We start from the raw sequence: 6887 nt of genomic DNA, 5'->3' as shown, positions 1-6887 counted from the left end.
TGAAAATTTACCCCAAGTCCTATTTTGAAAAGTGACTTAGGCAAGATTTTCAAAAGGGGCTGGTGATTTTGGGGATCCGATTTGAGGGGTCCTGACTTTCTGAGGGTGGGTGCTTGGCGCTTTATGAAAAGCAGGGGCCTTTAAGTATCTCAAGCTGTTGTCGTCCCCACTCCCACCCCCACCAAACGAGGCACCCAAAATTGCCACTCAAATTTCAAAATCCCAGCCTAAGTCTCAGATAAAATCCATGAGACTTAGGCTCCTAAGTGCCTTAGTCTCTTTTGAAAATGGGATTTGAGGGGCAGATTTTTAAAGGTACTTGGGAGCCAAAAGGTGCACAGAAGTGCTGGGGAAGGTTCAAAAGTGCCTAATTCCCATTGGTCTACAGTTGAGACACCTAGGTGCTTCTGAAACTCCCCCGAGGTTCCCTATCTGCGCGTTTAGGCACCTAAGTACCTTTAAAAATGTCCCAAGGCTCCTAAGTCACTTAGGGGGCTTTTTGAAAATGTTACCCTTGATCTAAACCCCAGCTGTGTTCTTTGATGTAAATATAGCAGCTGCTTGAACTATGCCTTAGACTGGAAGCTCTTTGGGGCAGGGACTATTTGTTCTGTTTCTGCAGCACCAGTGCCATGGGGTCCCAGGCTGCCAGGCCCAAACACTGTACACATCAAGGATGACATGAGGGGAGAAAAGGGGCTCAGGGGGACTCCCAAAATGTCTGTAACTGAGGTGAAATGGGAGGGGATGGGGCCCCAAATTTCTCTTGATAGGCCTGACTGGACCTGCATGGGGGTCTTGGAGCCCAGGCTCCAGTCCACGCTCACACATCTACCCTGCAATTTTTAACCCCTCGAACCTGAATCAGCCAATCTGGGCCAGCCATGGCCATCCTGCAGGTCTTTTATTGCAGCGTAGACGTACCTATTGTCTGGGGTAAGCTGGAGGGGGTTTCCTGAGCACAGCAGATGGCACTCCCTTCCCCTGAGAGTCTGGGTACCATCCCTCCCATCCTATCCCTCCCAGAGCATGGCAGACACATGCTGCACAGCTGGACAGCCCCCATGGCACTGCAGTAACTATTTTGAAAAGGCTCTTGCGCGGCCTGGTGCTTGCACTTTTTGCACATTCAACGTGGACGCATTTTCGCGCCGACGCTATGGGCACTGTATTTATTGTACCAAGTTTGGATGTTTGTTTCATTTTTGTAAAGTGACTGCACGCATGTCTGGCTCCTCGGCCCAGTTTCTCTGTCAACGCCGGTGGCCAGGCGGCATTTTCAAAGCTCTGGGCCACAGGCAGAAGTGATCAACAGGTGTATCCCAACTCCTTGGGGTCAGTGGCTGGGAAGAATGCAGCAAAAGTGGAGCGTATTGTAGAGAGTGGCCAGCCGTCGTACCTGTTCTGAACTCTGTGTTTCTCATGCAACAGTGGGGGACTTTGCTGACTCCTAAAAATCAAAACTGTGCAGACCCACATGTCCTGGCTCCTCTTCCTCAGAGCACACAGCGAGGTGGACTTAAAACCCAGGCATCCTCCCTGCCATCACAACAGCAACTGCTGACAACTGCAGTTGTTGCTGGAAGCTGGGAATGGGTGATGGGATGGATCACTTGATGATTACCTGTTCTGTTCATTCCCTGTGGGGCACCTGGCATTGGCCATTGTCAGAAGACAGGATACTGGGCTAGATGGACCTTTGGTCTGATCCAGCAGGGCTGTTCTTACGTTAGATTAACTGTGTTCATTAGTGTTTGCAGGGCTGAGGCCTTAGACACCAGTCCTGCAATGAGCTCTGTGCAGAGCCCCCAGTCAATGGGGCACTGTGTGGGTCTGGCCATGCAGAGGTCATTCTGGGACTGGTACCTTTGCATAGAAACAGAAGTTGTAGCACTTTAACTATCCCGGAAGGGGGCTTGTCTACTCTACAAATGCTTTGTGGAGCACTTCAGGGTAGACACTACAGCAACAGGAGAGGTTCTCTCGGCTGCGCAGTTAATCCCCATCCCTGAGAGAGGCGGTAGCTAAGTCTATGGAAGAATTTTTCTCTTGCCCTAAAGCCATCTACATCTGGGGCTACATCAGCTTAACTATGTCACTCAGCGAGGTGGATTTTTCACGCCCCTGAGCGATGGAGCTGTGGGTGACTTAACTTTGACTGTAGACCTGGCCTCATTCCTGTGCAGGAAGGGGAATACACTATCCCCGTATACAGCAGCTCTATACCAGTATGCCTGTGGCCACACTATGGCTTGTACTAGTATGATGATATCAGTAAAAAAATTACACTCCTGACATAATGATATTATCAGCACAAAATCTCTGTGCACCCTAGGTCTTAGATTGCAAGCTACTAGGGACAGAGACCTGCACCTTACTGCACTGGTACATAATAAATTACATTAACCTATCGGAGACAAGACAGCTCTCCCCTCCACGTTGGGGTTTCACTGCAGGTCTACTTCTATTGGCTTCCTGCCTTCTGCCCCCCCAATCTGCCTCCTGTTCCCCCAGTGCCCTGCTCCGCACTCATTCTCCCCAGGGTCTCTGCTGCTCTTCGCTGTGTTTTTTGAAAAACCCACTAAGGCCTGGTTTCCACTTTAAATTTTTGCCAGCGAAGCTAATGTCAGGAGTGCAGGGAAAAAACTACACCCCAACCGACACAGCTCTGCCAGCAAAAGCCCCTAGTCTAAATGCAGATAGACCAAGTCCTTGTGCTTGTATAGCTTATTCCCTTCAGGAAACTGCTATAAACTATACCAGCAGAAGTATAAGCTGCATCATCGCTAGGAGAGTTTGTGAGACAGCATACTAAGAAACTCTGTCTAGTGTAGGCAAAAACCTCAATGAGATGGTGGTACTCCCTTATCACAGGCAGACAGCACTGATGCTTGAATAGGGCTGGTTTCTGTTTGAATGTAGTGTAACATGCACATATGTTTTTGTCCATCTATGTGCTCTGTGCGGAGCAGCTCAAATGCTGAGCATACTTTGCTGTGATGTTGGGTGAAATCAGCCTGGATTTGAAACACACCTGAGCCCAGTCCTTTGCTCTGCAAAAATAGATGGCTGCAAAATTAGCTGTTACCACTCCAGAAAGAGATCTTGGAGTCATTGTGGTTAGGTCTCTGAAAACATCCGCTCAATGTGCAGCGGCAGTCATAAAAGCGAACAGAATGTTGGGAACCATCAAGAAAGGGATAGATGAGAAGACAGAAAATACCACATTGCCTCTGTATAAATCCATGGTACGCCCACACCTTGAATACTGTGTGCAGAGGTGGCTGCCCCATCTCAAAAAAAGATATATTGGAACTAGAAAAGGTTCAGAAAAGGGCAACAAAAATGGTTAGGGGTATGGAACGGCTTCCATATAAGGAGAGAATACCAACACTGCGACTTTTTGCTCGGAAAAGAAGCGACTAAGGGGGATATGATAGAGGGCTATAAGATCATGAGTGAAATAGGGAAAGTAAATAAGGAAGTGTTGTGTTATTTACTCCTCATAAGAACAAGGGGCCACCAAATGAAACTAATAGTGAGCAGTTTAAAGCAAACACAAGAACGTATTTTTTGTCACAAAGGCACTGTCAACCTCGAGCTCCTTGCTCTGTTAGAACAAGGTGAACAAAACAAGCACCCCCATTCTCCCCCAGGGCCTCCAGTACAGCAGCAGCTACACTGCCGTGCTCCCCCCGGCCCCCTTGAAAATCTGCCTTCCCTTCCCCCGCCCCCAGCCGGAGACCCCAGAAAAAAATCCACCACGCCCCTCTCAGGCCTTCCTGTAAAGCCACAAATTCGCAGCCGCCCCGCTTCCAGACCAAATGCCATCCTCCCCCCTGCCCCAACCAGTTCTGGTCCAGGCACCAAGCCCACCCTGCATCTGGGGTGATGCATTGTGCATGCACCAAGCCAACCCTGCATCTGGGGTGATGCATTATGCATGCACCTGCCGGAGCAGCGGGCTAAACGTGTGTCACCGCCCCTGGCCACCTGGGTGCTGCCCTGCAAAATGCAACTAACTCCTCCGTGCCCTGCAAAGCAGCAAACGCCTCCGGCTCCTCCTCGGCGCTGCCGGGCTGAGCCGGCACCATGCAACCCGCCCACATACAAAACACGTGCACCCGCCTCCTTCTCCCCGGCGGCCGGCGCGGCCGGCGGGCTCTCCGCGGCACCGGGCTTTGCAACCTCGGGGCGACGCAGGCGCGAGCCGCCTCCCGGGCCAGGCGCGCGCCCCGCCCAGCCAACGACCCGCGCCCCCCACGTTCGAACGACGCTCGGGAGCCTGGGGAAGGCAGCGCCCCTCCCCCACCCCCCGCAACAGCCTGTGGGAGTCCGGCCCCCTCCCGAGACCGACTCCCCCCCCCACAGGGGCCTGAGGGCTCCCCTGTGCCCCCCCAGATACCTGAGGCGCCCCCCCGAGACTCCCCCCCACAGGGGCCTGGGGTCTCTCTTGTGCCCCCCCGATACCTGAGGCGCCCCCTCGAGACTCTGTCCCCCCCACAGGGACCTGGGGGCTCCCCTGCGCCCCCCCGATACCTGAGGCGCCCCCCCGAGACTCCCCCCCACAGGGGCCTGGGGTCTCTCTTGTGCCCCCCCCAGCTACCTGCACCCCCCTGAGACTCTGTCCCCTCCCCAGGGGCCTTGGGGCTCCCCTGTGCCTCCCCCAGGTATCCGAGGCCCCCCCCCGAGACCGACTCCCCCCACAGGGGCCTGAGGGCTCCCCTGTGCCCCCCCCAGATACCTGAGGCGCCCCCCCGAGACTCTGTCCCCCCCACAGGGACCTGGGGGCTCCCCTGCGCCCCCCCAGATACCTGAGGCGCCCCCCCCGAGACTCTGTCCCCCCCCACAGGGGCCTGGGGTCTCTCTTGTGCCCCCCCCTCAGCTACCTGCACTCCCCTGAGACTCTGTCCCCTCCCCAGGGGCCTGGGGTCTCCCCTGCGCCCCCCCAGCTACCTGAGCCCACTGAGACTGTCCCCCCCCACAGGGGTCTGGGGTCTCCCCTGTGTCCACCCCACTACCTGAGCCCACCCGAGACTCTGTCCCCCCACAGATACCTGAGGGCCCCCCCAAGACTCTGTCCCCCCCACAGGGGCCTTGGGGCTCCCCTGTGCCTCCCCCAGGTATCCGAGGCCCCCCCCCCCCGAGACTCTGTCCCCCCACAGGGGCCTGGGGTCTCCCCTGCACCCCCACCTCCAGTTACCTGAGCCCTCCCCAAGTGCGACTACCTCCTACAGGGGCCTGGCCTCCCCTCCGTCCCCCCAGCTACCTGAGCCCCCCGAGAGAGCCCACCCCACCCAAACCCCGGAATCTGGGGGATCCCTTGCACACACCCCCTACCTGCCTGAGCCCTTCTGAGTGATATTCTGCCCCCCCCAACCCCTCCCAGAGGCTTGGGGAGCCCCACACCAGAGAATCTCTGCCCCCCCCCCGCCTATAACTCTCTTAGGAGCCTGGGGTCTCCCCATCCCCTGTGAGGTACTCCAGTCCCCTCCCAGAGGAGCCTGTGGAAAGGGGGGGGGTTTCCTCCCCCCCCCCCCGCATGAGGATGGGGCCTCTCCCTCATGCCCTGGCGCTGCTCCTGGCCCTGCAGGTGGCCATGGCCCTGGCTGAAGTCCTAGGAGGGCGCGACCAGCCCCAAAAAGCCACCACCCACTCCTCCTCCACCATGATCAATGGCATGACAGCCCCGACCGCCATGGCGACTCTCTCTGATGCCTTGGCTAGGGCCACCACGCCTGAGGTTGGTGGGCACACCCTGGCGGTCTCAAGCAAGAAAGTGGTCACCCCCGGCAACGGTGTAGGTTATGAGTTCACCACAGCCAACGGTGTAGAGTATGAGGTCATCACCGGCAGCAATGGAGGGTATGAGGTCACCACGGGCAACGATATGCTGAGCAACACCACGGGCTCTGGAGGAGTGATCGGCGTGGGAGACACCCGCTACAAGTGGCTAGCGTGGAGCAAGTGGTATTGCAACTGTGAGATGGGTAGCATGGCCCGGGTGCGGGACATTGTCTACACGGTGCCTGGCCTGCAGCTGGCTCTGGACAACTACAATGCCCTGCGCTTCCAGCGCATGGCTTGCAGCTATGGCCACTGCAAGTGCAGCCACAAGCACCGTGAGTGCGACCATGCCAAGGTGACCTGCGATGCCCCCAATCCCTACCTGTGCGCCGTCAGGGACATCCGGCGGGCCCGCTACCGCCAGGCTCGGCGCTTCTGGATACGAGTCCGCATGGAGCTCAAGGGGCTATGGAAGAGCATCCGAAAGGCCTCCCAGCTCGAGGTGAGGATGGGCTGGGGCTGCCACATGCCCATAGGACAGGTGTGGAATGGAGAGTCATGGACAAGGTATACAGGCTGCATGGTCCGGGAGTGCAGGGAAGCACAGGCAGGATATCCAAGAGGCATGTGCTGGGAGTTTGGGAGCAGACAGCCACAGAGTCCAGGGATGCATGCACTGGGATTCTGGGTGTCAGGATGCACATCTTACAAGGCATTTTATGGGCACTAAAGCATCTTTTAATCAACCTGCTAAAATATTTCCACCTCTGGGTTTCCCAATGCATCCTATCATCCCTGAATCTTTCTGATTCTAAGTGTAAATGACCCTACCTCCACGCATGAGTCATTAGCAGGCTTCAGCACTTCTGCATATATCTCCCTGAGCTAACCCGTTAGCTAGTAGCAGTTGTGGGCTGCTATCCTCTAGGGCAGTGTTTCCCAAACTGGGACGCCCTTTGTATAGGGAAAGGCCCTGGTGGGCCAGGATGGTTTGTTTACCTGCCATGTCCGCAGGTTCGGCTGATTGCGGCTCCCACTGGCTGCGGTTCACTGCTCCAGGCCAAGGGGAGCTGCTGGAAGCAGCGTGGGCCGAGGGATGT

Source organism: Gopherus flavomarginatus, chromosome 20 (genome assembly GCF_025201925.1).
Source record: "Gopherus flavomarginatus isolate rGopFla2 chromosome 20, rGopFla2.mat.asm, whole genome shotgun sequence".
Classification (NCBI taxonomy): Eukaryota; Metazoa; Chordata; order Testudines; family Testudinidae; genus Gopherus; species Gopherus flavomarginatus.
This window is presented reverse-complemented; position numbering follows the sequence as displayed.